Below are 18,369 nucleotides of genomic sequence, written 5' to 3'. Positions count from 1 at the left end.
TGGAGAAAGAGTCTAAATGGTGTGATGGAAATCTAGGCACCAGGTCCTTGCTTTTGCTGCTATCATTTGTTAGATTGTAAGCTTCTTGAGAGCAGGGACTGTTTTTTGTTTGATTTGTTTTGTGAGATTTTGTTTTGTCTTGCCTTTTTTGCATCCCTAGCTTTATCACAGGGCCTGGCACATAGTAGGTGAAAAGGGATAAGCATTTATTAAACACCTACTATTGAATGCTTGATAAATATTATAAATAGTAGGTGCTTGTTGACTTGTTCACCATCCAAGGAATCTGGCTACACACTTGGAAACATAGCCCTCCTAGCCCTTAAACTTTGCACTCTGTTTCAATTGTGAGCATCATTGATTCATAGTTAATGATGGAAGGACCACCTAGACCAATGCCTTTATTTTACAGATAATGAAACTAAGCCCCAGGGAGGTCATGTCACATAGTCAGCAACAGAGTCAGGATCCAGATTCTTTGACCCCAGAGTCAATGGTCTTTCCAGAGTACCACCCTGCATCATCATCTGTTTTGAGTGCAGTCAAGCTGCCATAAGGTATAAACTACATATGTGTATAGAGATTTAATATAGTATCTAAGTCTGTAAAGCTTACATAGTGTTCCCATGGTCCCAGATATTTCTGTTCACTTTATATGTCTGGCCCATTTCCAGAACCAACACTTCTCTATTGGCAGTTTGAAAAGTCTACTTCTCCTTTACTCCCTCCTTTTTTTCCCTTTTCCCTTCCTTCTCTCTCTCCCTCCCTCCTTCCTCTCCCATTCTCTCCTTTTTCTCTCCCTCTTTCTTCTTCTCTCCCCCCCTCTCTCTTTCCCTCTACTTCTCTTGCTACTCCTCCCTCTCTCTTTCTCCTTCTCCCTTTCCCTCTCCATTTCTCCTCTACTGTCCCAGGAACTAGTTCATTTGGTCTGGTGATTTTCTGTTTTCTTGAACTGGCTTAGGAAATATAATTTTCCATGACCCTTGGTTCTCCTGTTTTTGAGTGACAGGTTTAACTAAACCTGAGGTCTGAGGAAAGCTTCTATTCTTTTTTGATAGATTCCAACCCAATCTCCTTGACTCTAGGCCTAGTACTCCTTTTATTACACTATACTGCTTTTTTTTTAAACTCAAGTATCCTTCCCCTATAGCCTAATCCTAGACCACATTTCTTCATTTATTCTTTGGACTGTGTTCCTGATCTTGTTCTGATCTTGGTTTGATTACAATCACCACTTTCTGCTTCTGACCTTTCATTTGAATGATTCCAATTTCAGCTACCAAATTCTGAATTGTTACTCTAGGCACTTGGATCCCAATCATGACTTCCCTTTGTTTCCAAACCAAAGAAGGTCCAACCTGTGTCATGGAATCACAAAAGCCTCAACTTCTGACAGATGTCCTCCCTGTTAGGGCTAGCTCAACTTGGCTAAAAGCAGAAGATCAGATCAATTCTTGATGTAGGGTCAAGTCAGGTCAGCAAGTATTTATGAAGGACTTACTGTGTGTTGGGCATTGCGCTAAGAGGTTGGTTGGGTGGTTATTGTCCTTCATTTTCGAAGAGGACCAAAATGACATCACTGTGCTAGGGTCAAGTTTTAGTGTGTTCGACTGTGGCTGATCAGACCAATATGAGCTTGGAATATTCTACCGCAGGTTGGGCACAAATAGTACATGTGAACATTTGGGGTGGATTCTCTAAGTTTGCACATCTTGTATTTCTCTTGAGCTATTCCGATTCTACTTTGCTCATAGAGCACAGTACCTTCTCTGATGTGAGCATGCTATGCTGAGTGGTCCTGTGCCAGTATCTCCCATGTCACACAATCAATTCCAAAGTTCTTTTTTAATTTTTTTTTATTTTTAGGCAATTGGGGTTAAGTGACTTGCCCAAGGTCACACAACTAGCAAATGTCAAGTGTTTGATCTGAGGCCGGATTTGAACTCAGATCCTCCTGACTTCAGGGCCCGTGCTGTATCCACTGCACCACCTAGCTGCCCCTCTAAAGTTCTTAAGAGAGACCTTGAGAGTGTCCTTGTATCACTTTTTCTTATCACCGTGTGAATGCTTGCCCTGTGTGAGTTCTCCATAAAATAGTCTTTTTGGCAAGCATACTTTTGCATTTGAACAACATGGCTAGCCCATCAGAGTTGTGCTCTCTTAAGCAGAGTTTGAATGCTTGGCAGTTTGATTTGAGAAAGGATCTCATTGTCTGGTATTGTCCTGCCGGGTGATCTTCAGAATCTTCCTAAGACAATTCAAATGGAAGTGATTCCGTTTCCTTGCATGGTGCTGATATACTGCGCAGGTTTTACAGGCATACAACAATGAGGTCAGCACAATGGCTCTGTGGACCTGCAGTTTGGTAGTCAGTCTAATACCTCTTCTCTCCCATACTTTCCTCTGGACCTCCCAAACACTGAGCTAGCTCTGGCAATGCATGTGTCAACCTTATTATCAAAGGGTACATCCCTGGAAAGTACACTATCAAGGTAAATGAATTCATCTACAGCATTCAAAACTTCTCCATTTGCTGTAACTGATGGTTCCACGTATGGGCAGTGTGGTGGTGACTGATGGAGCACCTGTGTTTTCTTGGTGTTCATTGTCAGGTCAAAATTAGCACAAGCAGCAGAGAATCGATCCATACTTTGTTGCATCTCAGCTTCAGAGGCTGAATTGAGTGCACAATCATCTACAAACAGAAAATCATGCACCAACACTTCCTCCACTTTGGTCTTGGCTTGTAGTCTTTTCAAGTTGAAGAATTTATCATCAGTGTGGTAGCTGACCTTGATGCCACAAACAGAAACATAAAGAAAGACAATCCTTCCCCTCAAGGAACTTACATTCTAATGGATAAAGACAACATGTAAAAGGGAACTAAAAAAAGAAAATGAGAAAGATGAAGATAAACCAGTGTCAGGGCATTGTGGAGAAAGTCTGGGAGAGTCAGGAGAGCAGCCTTGAGGGGACTGACAGCATGGCTGGCCTGGGATACCTATCTCCCTAAAATGGAGGATCTGAGAGGAACCAACCAATCAGAGGAAAAGGCCAGAGGTGCTGGGTCCTTCCTAAGCATGAAGCCCAGGAGTGATGTTGAGGAGTGGAGTGAGCTTTCAGGGTGAAGGTTTGTGGGGCATTGTAGAGGAAGACTAGGGAAGGTCAGGAGTATAGCACCACCAGCACCTCAGGGCCCTAGTGGATTTCTTTTCTCTTGTGTCTTCACGATGCTTCACCTGCAACCAGTATCTCTCTGCTGGGCAGATGGATCAGCTGGGTCACTTGGCCCTGCTCCTTTGCTTGAAGCAGCGCCCCCTAATGGTCAAGGTGCTCTGCTGCCAGATGCCATTGTTTATAGGGATGAGGGATAAGTAGACAGTTGCCTCCATTCAGGCTTCTTTGTGGCAGGTAGGGCTTTAGCTGCTTCTATGGTCTTTCAGGGCCCTGAAACGAAACTCAGCTTCCCCCTTTGGTGAGGACTAAGAAAATGTAGGGCTCGTTTTTATTCTTCAGAAGGCAGAAGAAGATAAAGGGGAAACAGCTATTCTGACTATTGAGAAGAAACTAGTAACCAAAATAAAAATGACTCACTTTTGAAGAAATAGACAACTCCATCTTAGAGGCATAGTGTGAGTATTGTCTGACTTGCACCCTGGATTTTGAGAGAGTAGATTTCAAATAGCTTAGAGAAAGGGTAAGTAGGATTATATAGACTAGAATTCAACATGAGAAGTCAATAATAAGAACACCAGCTAGCATTTATATAACACTTTAAGGTTTGTAAAACACTTTACAAATATTATTTCATTTTATCCTGACAAGGGAGGCAAGTGTTATTATTATTATTCCCATTTTATAGATGAGGAAATTGAGGTTGATAAAGATTAAGTGACTTGCCCAGCTAGGAGGTATCTGATTTGGGATTTGAACTCATGATTTTCTGACTCCAAATCCAGTTCTCTATCCATTGTACCACTTAACAACCTCAAGTTGACTAGTAGAGTGCTCTCAATAACAAAATTTTGATCACACAAAAAATTATTCTAATGAGGGAATCTAGAGAGATCAATATGGCAATGCAGGGAATTCATTGATGGACTATTTGTAAAATATATCTAGAGAATATGGAAGCAAGCATAGGTAACTGAAGATGAATACAAAAGGATTACCCTGTAAGAAGAATGCTAGGAACAGTAGAGCACAGAACCATTTTTGACATTTTACATGCACTTGGCTTTTCATGAATGTGAGATAGTCAAAAAAGCTAGTGGAAGCTCACGGGTAACAGGAATATTAAAGACAAGGCATTAGCACACATTGAGATGGAGTAGCTGATAACAAATTTTGTTTTCTCTACCAAAAGTAAGTATTTTTGTACGGTAAAGGAAAGAACAAAAGCAACAAACAAGGAATTTGATCACATAATCAGTGACAAAGTAAAAGGACGCCTTGTTTTTGATCAGTCATGTCTAACTCTATGTGACCCCATGGACATCCTCCATGTGGTTTTTTTTGGCAAAGATACCGGAGTGGTTTGCCATTTCCTTCTTCAGTATGTTTCCATTTTACAGTTGAGGAACAGAGGCAAGTAGGGGTTAAATGACTTGCCCAGGGTCACAAAGCTAGTAAGTTTAGTCTGAGGCCAGATTTGAACTCAGATCTTCCTGACTCCAAGCCTAGTGCTCTCTCCATTGTACCATCTAGCTGCCTCAAAAGGATACCAAGCAACCCTCAATGACTTCAATTCATCAAGTCTAGATGAATCACATCCCAGTTACCATTGGGGAATTTTTTCCCTAGATATGATTTCTGAGTTGTTATCAGTGATATCTGAGAAACTATGGATAATAGGAGAGGTGCCACTGAGGTGCATGTGGACAAATGTGGTCCTAAGTTTCCTGAAAGGAAGAAGGTAGATCCTTCAAAGTACAAGGCAGTGAACTTGACTTCAATTAATTCCATGACTTTAGAGCATATCATTAAAGGAATGCATTGTGAGCACTTAGGAAAGTTAATTGTGGGTTCCCTTTGGTATTACAGCTGAAACCTTCCATATGTTGTCTCCCCTATCAGGTGAATTACCTAAGAGAAGGGGCTGTCTCACTTTTCTATTTGAATGCTCAGTGCTTAGCACAGTGATTTGCATAGAGTAAGCACTTAATAGATGCTTCATTCATTCATTCATTCATTGTAATTTTACAGATTCTTGGTCTCAGTCACACACCTTCACAAGTTTTTCATCTTGTACTAGTGATTATAATCCCATCCAGATTGTGTCCATTGTTTTTTTCCCCAGGGTGCTCTCTTTTTCTACTCCAAATCTTTTGTAAGCTCAGAATTATGCCAATCAGATAACTACGTCTCCCCAGGCTTTCTCCTTATTGCTCTGCACATTCTAGATCTCTAGGCACGATGCTTCCAGAATCCAAAATCTCCTATAACCTCAGGGCTTGAAAGGACCAACAGAGCATATCAGCTTCTAATAATCCTGGGCCCTATGATTTCAATACTTCCACAATTTCAGATACAAGCCCCATTCTAGATCTACCCACAGTACCAGGTTCTACATTGCTCCACTATCACACTCATTTTAAGTATACTGACTCTCAACACATACTTGCTCTCTTTCCACACAATTTAGTAACTTCACTCAAAACCCTACGCTTAGTCACAAACATGCAGAGATTGATTTTTCACTTGTTTTGTCAAAAACACTGGAGTCTCATTGTCAAAGGAACTTGTCAACCAGTAATTTGTCAACCAGTCAAGTCAATGAGCATTTATTAGTTAGCCACTAAGTGCTGAAAATTGTATTAAGCTCTGGGCATATGAGAAAAGGCAAAAACACTCTCTGCCCTCAAGGAACTCACATTCTAATATGGGAGACAACATGCAAGCCATTATGTACATACAAGATTACATGCAGAGTAAGTTGGGAGTAATCTCAGAGGAAAGGTACAAACATTACTGGGGCCAAGGAAAGGTCTCTTACAGAAGGTAGGATTTGAGCTAGGTCCTGAAGGAAGCCAGGGCAGCAAAGTATTATAGACAAGGAGGGAATATCCCTTTTGTGTTTCTTGACCCAATTCACACTCATTCATGGGTTAGGTCCTGAGAGAAAGGCCTCAGGTTTTACCTAAAACCTTAGGTTTTAGGGGTAAACTTGTGAATCTATGCTCCTAAAATATCAGGTTACCTCTCCCTCTCTACTAATGTGCTTTTAATTTTTCATCACCTACTAAGACTTAATTAGCTCTTAGAAAAGCCATTTACTGACATGGTATAGCAAGAAAAGTAGCTATAAAATATCCCCTCATAATCCTAGGGTATATACTCCCACAAATATCCAAATCATCCACGGAAAGATTTTGCTCAAATAATGAACAATCATACTGAAGTCAATGTGTAGGAGACATTTTTGGCAAAGGCATCTCACAAATTTTTGCTGGGCCTTGAAATCCTTTATTTCTTTGTAGAATACTCATGCAGATGTGCCTTATAGCTGTGGTCCATCTACTACCCCACCATCTTCCTCAACTTGGCTAACCATTGGCTCTAGCACAAGTAAATGAATGTTCACTAGGAACATATCACACAAGACTCATAGCTCCTATGCTGTCAATAATGGACATTGACAGGATATTTGACAAAGTATCTTATGATATCTTGTGAACAAGATGGTGGGATGTAGGTTAGATACTAGTTTAGTTAGTTTCATGATGGAACTAAAGGTATTATAATTAGTGATTGATCATTCAACCTGGAGAGAAGTCTCTGGCATAAGATCCTAACTACATGTTCTGGGCCCTGTTCTCTTAAACATCCATCAGTTATTCAAATGAAGGAATAAGTAGAAAACTTAAAATTTCCAGATACAAAACTGAGACTCAGAACTGAATGCATTGAATGGCAGAATTAGAATATAAAATGATTTCTACAGACTGGAAAGTTGGATAGGGATATATGTAAAATCTTGCATTTGGACTAAGAAATCAACTCCACAAACTCAAGTTGTGGGAGGTATGACTACTAGATAAAAATTCATGTGAGGAAAAAAATAACCTGTGGTTTTTAGTGGACTATAATGTCAACAGGTTTCAATAGAGTCCTAATAGTCATAAAAGCTAATAAGATCTTTGTCTGAATTGCCAGAATCAGACTGTCCAGAAAGAGAGTCCCACTGTATTCTGTACCAATCATCCCACATATGGAATACTCTTCATTTTTAAAACCACATTTCAGACCAGTTGAACTATATCCAGATAGAGGGGTCCAGGGCATTGAGTGATCACTTTCCATGGATACTGAAAGGGTAAAAGCTCATATTTGTCTGGTTTGAAAAACTTGGGGTGATAAGTTTGGAGGAAAAAAAGGCTTCACAGAGACAGATTATTTGGCTTTGGTTATTTAAAGGCTTCACACGGAGAAGTGGGATTAAAATAGTTCTACATGGTCCTAGAAGGTGATGGAGAAATGTTGTGGAGGCAGATTTAGGCTCAGGATAAAAAGGAAATAAGGAAAACCACAAACCTTCCTAACAGTCATCATGGTCCCAAGTAGAATGGACTCTCTCATTTGGTGTTGATTTCCCCACTACTGGAAGCCTTCAAGAGCAGGCTGAATGGTCAATTGTGAGGGATATTGTGGAGGAAATTCTTGTCTACATATGGTCTTGGGACCACCAAGATCCCGTCTTATTTTGAAATTCTATAGATTCTTGATGGAAAACTTGAGGACCGGAGAGGACTTCTTTTCCAAAGAAAAACCTTCCCAAATGCTATTTATCTATTTAGCTCCACTCTCTTCTATTTCAGACAGCAGCTTATTATTACTACACTGCCATTAATTCTTGCTTATCTTGATGACTGAGAAAAGCAAACTAATTCTTGTATCTATGTCCTTTAGAAAAAATGGAGCATTGATAAGTTAATTGTCAAGAAACAGCTGCACCAAGTTTGACCTGCTCTTTTTCTCACTTAAAACTGCCCATTTCTTCTAATAATCTGTCATGCTTAGCCAATTCCCTCCTTTTCCTTTGAATAACAACCCATCTTTATATAGAACTTCCCTCACAACAACACGTAGAAGTCATGCAAGTGTCTTTATACCCATTTTCCAGATGAGGGAACTGAAGTGCAGAGTTTAAATGGCTGACTCACTCTCATAGTGTCTTGACTTTTGTCTTGCCACTGGATTTTGATGATTCCGTAGGAGATAGTGAGGCTAACTTTGTGCAGCTCTGCCCCACTCATATCCAATTCATGCATAAGTGAAGACTTTACCCTCCTTTTGTAACTGGTCCTCTTTGAGAAGGAAGGGTGAACAGCAACAATAACCACGACAGCTTGTAAGTGTGAAAACCGAGACTTGAACCAGTTTTCTGATTGTAAGTTCTATGTTCTTTCCAATAAACCACCCTGCCTCTCACGAGTATTATGCCTGCTTCCCTCCTCCCTCACACAAATCCATGGTTTTTTTTTTTTCTGTCTACTCTAATTAGTCAAAATTCTCTTACGATCGTATGCAAATCAAAGTCAAAATTTATATGAGTCATACAAAAGGACAATAATGCAGAAGGAAGTATTCTGGCTGGATTAAAGGGATGAGTAATCTAATGACCAATAATTATGCTGGTAGCTAATTAAGCTTTGGATATATGTTGATTAACCACTAGGGTCAGGCATACTTCTTCCTCTCAGGTAGTTCAGGCATCTTCATGGGCTGCATTAGGGAGATGGCTGATTTTTCTGAGAAGACTGAATTACTTAATGGGCACTGGTAACAAAAGAAAACTGACTTGATAGGAACAGATGTCTAACCATTTAGAGCAACACTAGTCTTAGTGGCCTAGTACAGAGCTGTAACTAGGCTGTGGTGACCAGGATTTTAATCCCCCCCAAATTCAGAAAGCAGTGACAGTTCTTTCAAAATGTTGGAAAAAAACTGAATTAAGGACCTAGTTATCAGAAATTATTAGTTAAAAAGGAATCAATTAGATTGCATATTTTGTTGCTCCAGGGGCAAGAATCCAGATCACTCAATTGATAAACATTTATTAAGCACCTGTTGTATGCCAGATGCCATGCTAAACACCTGCGGATACAAATATGAAAGTGAAAGAGTCCTTGCCTTCAAGGAGCATACATTCTCATGGGAGAGACAATGCGTACATAAATAAGTATATACAGAAAAAAGTCAACTTAGTTTGGGGAGGGAGCTAATTATGGACAGCTAGACGGCACAGTGGATAGATTCCCAGGCCAAAAATCATTTTTCTGAGTTCAAATCTGACTTCAGACACTTACTAGTAGTGTAACCCTGGGCAAGTCACTTCACCCTGTATGCTTCAGTTTCCTCATCTGTAAAATGAGCTGGAGAAGGAAATGGCATACCACTCCAGTTTATTTGCCAAGAAAACCTCAAATGGGCTCATGGGTAGGCAGACATGATTAGCAAGTTCGCCAGTATGGCTAAAGCATGTTCTTCCCAGGCCCAGTCCTGTTTTGCCCACCTGACCATGGCATATTTCTCAAAAGATGTCTCATATTTTGTTATCTTCTTTTTGTTCCCCTCCCTCTGAGTTGCCAAAAAACCCTACCCTCTCCATGCAATAAATTGAGAGCATGCTTTATACCACTTGCCTCAAGTCTAAGATTGCTAGTTATGCCTCTAGTCAGATAACCAAACAAATCACTTACTGGGTTTGCAAAAATAAATAAATAACCTTCTTATTCCTATGAGCTGTATTTCATCTTTAGCTTTTGCAGAGCTGGAAATAAAACAAATTGATCTGATGAAATCTTTACCGATATATATGCTGTAACCACCTCAGTGCGGTACCCAGCGGAATTGATGAGCTATCAGGGCACTGAGTTTCTGTAAGAACAGAGACATTGAACTTAGAAAGCCTTCTCCAGAGACACAGACCTATTTGAGCTAAATCAAAACAAGATTAAAGGGTGATTAAACTGCTGCAAAATAAGACCTGTGAGGAAAGGTTTGAGGAAGTGGGATTGTTTAACCTGGGGACAGAAAAGCCGAGTGCTAACTTAATGAAAATCTTCAAGTGTATGACATGTTATCAAGGAGTAGGTGGGGAGTCAGGGCCCCTGTAGAGCATAGAATAGGGTCAAGGGCTTAAATTGAAGCATTAGGGATTTAAGTTAGATTAGAAAAAGGATTTCCTGAGCATAAGGATATTAGTCCTCTAAACTATCATGGAAACTCCTCTAGAAATGTTTGAACATAGAACTGATGATGTTTGCTTTGGCTTAGGTGTGGCTGCCTACTGTGGTCTATAGTTCTCATTTCTAGGAGGAGACATCATGTCTGGGGGTGTACAGAAAGCAATTCAGAATGGCAGATATCCCACACTGAGACAGTTGAGAGAGGACATGCTTCCACTGAATTGGAATACACAGCCCATGAGTCAATCCTTCAACAATCAATGTACTGATTATATTCTCAGCAATTTGATGTGTGCTGTATAGGATACACCATACGAAAAATAGACCCTGCCTTCAAAGGGCTAACAGTTCATTTTTGTTCTGGCTTTATAGGCCTGAAACAGTATATGCTAACGTGCTAGGATATGTATTCCAGACAGTTAGTATTTAGGAGCTAAGGAGCAGAGAGATCACTCTGGGCTGGGTTCATTGCAGAAGACTTCACGAAAGAGACAACCTTTGAAGCTGTTGCTTGGAGGATTTGGCTAGGCAGAGAAGATGTGAGGAATAGCATAGGCCAAGTCAGGGGCTGAGCATGGCATGCACAAGAGACAGTGAGGGAACAGAAGTCAATAAAGGTTGGATCTGTGATTTCATTGCAATAGGGTACCCTTGGGTGATGAAATTCCACCTTCCCTTGAAGGTCAGTGCTTTCTCTGCAATTTATAATCTTAGAGTGTTGCCTGGGACACTTGAGAGGAGGCTCACATAGCCAGTTTGTGTCAGAAACAGGACTGAACTCAGGTCTTTCTGGCTCAGAGATTGGCTTTTTATCCACTATGGCATGCTTTTCTGATGAGAAATAGGGAGCCACAACACATTCCTCAGGAATATGGACTGAAGCATTCATTTGTTGTTGTGTTGTTTCAGTTGTGTGCACCTCTTTGTGACCCTATTTGGGGTTTTCTTGGCAAACATACTGGAGTGGTTTGCCATTTCTTTCTCCAGCTCATTTTTACAGATGAGGAAACTGAGGCGAACAGGGTTAAGTGACTCTCCCAGGTTCACACATTTAGTAGGTGTCTGATGCTGGATTTGAACTCAGGAAGACTCATCTTCCTGATTCCAAGCACCACCTAGCTGCTTGCAAAAATTAATAATAACAATAATAAAGACAAATATTTATTGAGCAACTATTATATTAAGGGACTATTTTGCTAGAATTATTTTACAATAAAGAGTTCTTATCTTCAAGTCTATTTAGGGACATTTTGATTACATACATGATCTTGGCAAATCATCTAGCTTCCCTGAGCCTCATTTTCCTCATCTGTAAAATGAGAGGGTTGAACAATATGGCCCCTGAGGTTCCTTCCACTCTGGATTTATCATCTACAATCCCATGAGAGAAGTGGGGGGATTATTTGCCACCTCCTCCAGGAAGTTTTCCTAATCAATCAAACAAGCACATAAAAAGTGCATATTTTTTTTAGATGGGGGGAGGGTTTAACTAAAACTTATTTTTTTTAAATTTTTCATCCCTTTTAGTTTCATGTTTTGTTTTTACATTGCATATATTTGTAAATTACTCCCACTTGGTGAGAAGTCTCTTGTAACCCAGTAAAACAATTAAGTAAAACTAATAATACAATGACATTATATTTCACATTTGAAGCAGACCTCCAACTCTCCCTATTCTTAAAATGAACAGAAATGTATTTTCTCTCCTTCCCATTCCTCACCTCTTTGGTGGCAAAAACTGCCTACTATGTACCAGGCACAGTTATAAGAATGTCAAGGCACTGTCCCATTCTAAGTGACCAGACATCCAGGACAGGTCCTGACGTGCCTCAGCATAACTAATCACCAGTGGCTGAAGGTCTCCAACTGTCAGTCCTTGATCGTCAGCTTTCTTTGGAATAATTAAAAGCAGGAGGAAAAGGACTGAAGAAATAATCTTTGTACATTTTAATCTGAGTCATTTTCAAGCCTGCGTGTGATAAGGCAGGTTGTAGAAATGTCAGCTCCTCCTTATCTCTAATTGACTTAAGTAGAGGCAGCTCTAATCCTTGTGTGCACAGGAGCCTCGATGGAGAGATGAAGCCAATTGATTCCCACTTTTTAATTAACAGTCAAGCTACTTAAAAACAATAGTATGTTGGGGGCAATTTTGGACTAGGAGGGAGCATAAAGGGAGAGACCATCTCCCAGGCACTGACATTTAGAGACATATTGACAAGTGTCAGCATTTGATCTGAATTGTGGAGATGCAGCAGAGCTAAGTGGCCTGTGTCACGAACAGGAGATGGCCTTAGGAGGCTGCTGCTATGGTGACAAAGGGTTATATATTCCTCTCCATACCCATACCATTTACTATTCACTCTGCAGGGGACTTCAAGGTGTTCTGTGTACACATCTACTCTCATCTGGGCTTCGCCATTGGTTTTCCAGCGCTTTGACGATGAGAATCAGGTCTCTTTCTCCCTTTGTAGTTTTCCACCGTGCCTAGTAGAGTATTTATGTACAATGGGTCCTCAGGGTGTGCTCTTTTCTGACTGGTTGACTGAAGGCAAGGGGACAAACTAGATGACCTCTGAAAGAATTCCAAGATTCTCAGTTCCTCTCTCTCTAGCAGGGAAGCAACCATGTTTTGAGGAGCGTCCTATGGAGAAAGCATAGCACACAGGGTGGGCAGGGCAGGGAGGGGTTGGGGATATGTTGTGACTGTCACCATTTTACCTGGATTTCATACATGCCGATGATCTAATAGTTCAAGGACTGGCTATTTCTTTGGACCTAAAGAACAATACCTATAGGTATTCCTGGCAGGTATATGAAATAGGAAGGGGAGAAGAAGAAAAGTTTGGGGAAGAGAGAAAATGAGAAGAGAAGACATTAAGAAAGGAAGGAAAAGGGAAAGAGAGAATGGAAATATAGTAAAGAGAGAAAGAAAAGTGAAATGCCCCTAGGGTAGGCCATGCCATCAACAGTGCCCTTGGTTACTATTTATTTGGCTCTGGGTTGCTTTCCTTAGGAGGTTAGGAGACAGAAAGAGAAATGGAAATCCAGGAACAAAAAGGCAAGAGAAAAATTATGTATCAATTATGCTATAGCTTAGTCTGACTCCCTGAGGAAGGAAACTGCTCGACTTCTAAGGGCAGGAAGAAACACAGAGACAGAGACAGACAAAAAATAAAGCAAAACAACTAGATAGATACAGATGATATAGACATAGGTATAATGATAATAACTAACATTTAAATAGCACTTCCTATATGCTAAGGGCTTTTCAATTATCTCATTTGATCCTCCCAACAACCCTGGGATGTAGGTGCTATTGTTATTCCCATTTTATAGATGAGGAAATGGAGGCATACAGAGGTTAAGTATGTATACAGAATTACATGACTATTAAGTGTCTGAGGCTGTATTTGAACTCTGGTCTTCCTGATTCTAGGCCTGGCACTCTTCGCTGTACCATCCAGCTACTAAATCTATCTATCTATCTATCTATCTATCTATCTATCTATCTATCTATCTATCTATCTATCTATCTATCTATCTATCTATCTATTTATCTATCATCTATCTATCATCTATCTTCTTGAAGGTCCTTAAGTCTCTTTTCAAGGCAACATCAAATGAAAAACTACCTTCTATGGACTGGCACTGGAAGGTCCTGTGGAACCTTGGTATGTACACTTGCTCTCATCTCAATCTACCTTCTCAAATGTCCAGATATGATTTTGTTTTCCTCATGGCTCCATCCTTCTTCCCAAGCCAGGGATATTGTATATCTTTTGCTCTTTGTCTATTAATTTCTATCTTTAGTTCTCTGTGTTTGTCTTTCAGTATCTGTTTCTCTGTCCCTCTCTGTCTCTTTCTCCATCTCTCTGTCTCTTTCTCCATCTCTCTGTCTCTCTGTCTCTGCCCCCTCTCCATCTCTCTGTCTCTATCTTTCTCTTTGCCTCTCTCAATTTCTTTCTGTCTTTCTTTCTGTCTCTGACTCTCTTTCTACTGCATCCCCTGCCTATGAGTCTGTCTCTATTTTTCTTTCTCTGCATGTATGTATGCATGTGTACACACATACATTCAGAAGGCTGGGGTTATGAGCCAAAACAAATTTTTTCTGGGCACTTGAGAATGGAGAATGTGATAGCAGAAGTATACATGCCAACACTCCAGAGGATCTGCCAGCACCAGTCTCTAGAGGGGCATTTGCCCTTTGATGTCACCTTAGAAATATACTTCGGGATGCCAGTGATGACCTTGTAACAGCTATGATAGAAGGCTGTTTGGATGGTGAGAGCATTTTTTTCCCTATCCCCACCATCACTTCTTCATTCTTGCCCTGCCCTCCCATCTCTCCCTGCCAACTGGAAATACAGGGAGCTGGTTAAGCTTCCAAGTGGGTATTTACTAGAAAATTATGATAGCTGATGTTCACTTAACAATTTAAATCCACTATCCCGCTAGATCCACCTAGCATCCCCATGAGGCAGACAGTTCAACTATTACTACTTCCTTTTACAGAAAAGAAAATTGAGGCTCATAGGGGTTAAATAACTTGTGTGAGGTTACACAGCTAGTAAGGGACGGTCTTCAGACTCTGGGGCCAGTACTCTTTCCAGTACACTATGCTGCTCACTGTGGTTTGGTTGTTAAATAAGAGCAAAGAAATGAATAGTTGAGGCAAACAGTGGGAAGAGATGGGAAGAGCACAGGCAGCCAACCTGTGCTTTTGGAGATTGAATTAGACTTGTGATTCATTGATGCAAGCAACTCTTAGCAAGAAAACTCCCTCTACCAGTGCAGACTGTCCTGGCTCTGAAATTTCCAAGGTCAGAAATTCCCCTGGATCTCTGAGAAATTAAGGGACTTGCCACACAGTCAGGATGTGTGAGAAACAGGACTTGAATCCAGGTCTTCCTAGCTCCAAGGCCAATCCTCTGTTTACTCCAAACCTCTGCCTTACTCTTTGTGTACAGGCCAGTGCAGCTAGAGAAGCCAGCATAAGACATAGAGGAAGAGAGTAAACAAACTAACATTGAGGAAAAGATTGTCAATGCCCCTTGAGCTTTGCTCTACAGAATTGTAGATTTTGGTATAGAAAGAACCTTAAGGATAATCTAGTCTAACCTTGTTATTTTATATCAGTTAATCAATAGACAAGTATTTATTAAGTACTTACTGTCTTCTAGAAACTAGAGTATACAAAGACAGTAATTATAAAGTCCCTACCCTTAAGGAGCTTACATTTAATTTGGAGAGATAACATATGTTATGTTATATAAGCTAAAAAAAGTAAGAAGCAGCTAGGTGGTTCAGTAGATAGACTTCCAGGACTGGAGTCAAGAAAACTCATCTTTCTTAGTTCAAACCTGGCCTCAGATACTTGCTGGCTATGTGACCCTGGGCTAGTCACTTAACCCTGTTTGCCTCAGTTTCCTCATCTATAAAGTGAGCTGCAGAAGGAAATAGCAAACCGCTCCACTACCTTTGCCAAGAAAACCCCAAATGGAGTCATGAAGACTTGGACGTGACTGAAAAATAACTGAATTACAACAACATAAAAGTATATATAATGCATACAAAATAAAGACAAAAGAAATAAAGGCCCAAATTGTTGAAGAAACTCAACAGAAGTCACAAAGTCAGTAACAGAGGGAGATTTTAACTACCAATCCTCTGCCTCCCAGTCCAGCATTGTTTCCAATGTCCCACAACAATGAACCAAGTAATGAGTTGGAAAAGAAGACTTTTCTTTATACACCTGGATTGCCTTTTTTTATTTTTCCCAAGGTCCCATCTCTCTCTCTCTCTCTCTCTCTCTCTCTCTCTCTCTCTCTCTCTCTTTCTCTCTCTCTCTCTCGGGGAGGTAAGGTAGTTCCTATTGCCCCTCTTCTCATAGTCAATTAAAGTCAAGTCTTTGACAGAGCTGAAAATAAAAATCCAAACATCTTAAGGTCAACTTCTGTAATCTCCCTCAAAGATCAAGCTGCCTTAGTGAATATATTGTGACTCTCAGGGGTGGGGAGTTTGAGCTAAATGTCATTGATGAAGTCTCATGTTTTTGCCAAATTATCATAAAATATAGTTCTGCCTTGCTGAGGGAGAAATTGTTAAGGTATTTAAAGAGTAATTTTTCCCTTTCAAATATTCCCCTCTCATTTCTTGTACCAAGGCTAAACAGCTAGCCTTCCAAATAGCACAACCAAAGGTGATGAAAGCCATAGAACAAATTGGAATGCCAAACTAAATAAACCCCACGAAAACCACCATGAAACGATCTGTAATGATGTAAATCATACCTAACGCAAGCCGCTGGATTAGAAACGCATTATCCTTGTCTGATCCACTAATGCCGACGTGTTTTGAGTGAGTTTCAAGTTTGATTTACATCTCACCATCCAAGCAGATGTGAAAGGGAGAGCCAGATCTGTCTCAATAAATTCCATTGACTACTGTATGCTCCCATCCCAGGTATTGGAGCAAAATGAGGAGAATGTGCCTTTAATCTTGCTAATGGGGTACATGGGCCAAGGGTGAACTGGGTGCCTCATCATCAGCTCTAAGTGCCCACGGCGTGCATGACTGTGAGCTTGATGTCTGGATATGGAGGTAAACCAATGAAAGGGCAGGCTTATGAGCTGATGGATGAGCCATTAATATATTCCTACAGAGGGCAGGACAGGAAAGGGGCTTGAGCAACTAAACCCCATATGCCTGTAATAGAATGTGATGTTTGTTATCAAGTTCCAAAGCACATACTAAATAATATTTAAGTGAAATACTTTGTGCTCTCTCTCTCTCTCTCTCTCTCTCTCTCTCTCTCTCTTTCTCTTCTCTCTCTCTCCTTGTTCCCACCTCCAAGATTCCTCCATATTTTAGTTCTTCCAAACATATTAGGATGACAGATCTATCTCCTGCAGGTAGCCCCACATAGATTCCACAGTTCCCACGAGACTTTATTCCATCAAGAAGCACAGGGAGCATAACTAACCAGACCTCTTCTATAAGTAGTAATCGTCACAGCTCTCCTGGGAGGGAGGTTTAGTTGTATTAATGAATTCAGAGTTAAATCCTTCCTATCCCCCCAATCCAAATGAACAGCTGCTAAAGGATATTGGCTATATTGAGAGAAGCCATCACTTTGGTAGATGTTTTTGGATAATAACCGAGTGGGTTGTTATGTTTCTGAGGCAGAGTCTGACCCTTTAAGGCTCTCCCAATTAAGTTTGCCCAACTGGAATCCCATGGGGATAAAAGTATGGATGGTGCAACAGAGGCCGTCACCGCTGTCAATAACTCAAGGGTTAGGAAAACTTAAGAAATGACCAGAGAAACCACTACGGAATCAGCACCATGGAATGATAGCTAGCATTTAGATAGTGCTTTCAGATCTGTAAAGTGCTTTGCCAATATTATTTTGTCTTATCCCCATAACACCCCTGAGATGCAGGTGCTATTATTAGCCCCATTTTACAGATGAAGAACTTGAGGCAGACAGAGATAAAGTGATTTTCTTGGAGTCACACAGCTAGTAAGTGTCTGAAGCCACATTTGAATTCTGGTTTTCCTGACTCCAGGTTCAGCGCTCTATCTACTATACCACCTAGTTGCCATAAAAGACAATGATCTCTGTTTTATCTCTTTATCTAGCAGGAAAGTGTCAAGAACGATAAGGGAACTTTTCCTACTACTGGTTGGCTTTCTTCTTGGGCACAAAAGCATTGTTTGAAAGTCATTGGCAGAAACTGTTCCATTGTATAAATGAGAAGGCAGCCACAAGGAAGAGGTGCCTGGTGCCAGGAGGCAGCCTGTGTGACTGAAATCACAAAGCCCTTCAGATTTTGCTGAACATTTGTTGATTGATTGTGAATCCCTCCCAGATTCCACCCCACCACCCTAACCCAGTGCAGTCCAGCAATATAAATTTTTATATTTTCCTGGAAGGCCCTGCTCCAGCGAAGCCAGCCATGCCTAAGCAGAGGGATAAAAGGGGAAGTCTTTTCCTTCTCGGAGAAGTGTTCGCTCACAGAGCAGCCACTAAGCGTATTTTTACAGCTTTTAACTAGAAAAGTTGAGAAAATGTGACAAATACCTCTTCCCAGAGGTGTGGGGCCATGGTGTAGAATATTGCATACACTGTCAGGCTAAGTTGATACGTTGGCTATTTTTCCTTTTTTTCCCCTTTTTT

At 40.7% G+C, this 18,369-nt stretch overlaps 1 protein-coding gene across 1 annotated transcript in view; it reads left to right on the top strand.

The window, feature by feature from the left end:
• The window catches only part of NTM (neurotrimin), a 1,238,439-nt gene that overhangs the window by 163,610 nt on the left and 1,056,460 nt on the right, over nt 1-18,369 (top strand). The window lies entirely within an intron of this gene.

This window comes from Vombatus ursinus, unplaced genomic scaffold, assembly GCF_900497805.2.
Source record: "Vombatus ursinus unplaced genomic scaffold, bare-nosed wombat genome assembly UNPS02014813.1, whole genome shotgun sequence".
NCBI classification, from domain to species: domain Eukaryota; kingdom Metazoa; phylum Chordata; class Mammalia; order Diprotodontia; family Vombatidae; genus Vombatus; species Vombatus ursinus.
The sequence above is the reverse complement of the archived record's forward strand: the minus strand, read 5'-3'. Positions and strand labels throughout refer to the sequence as shown.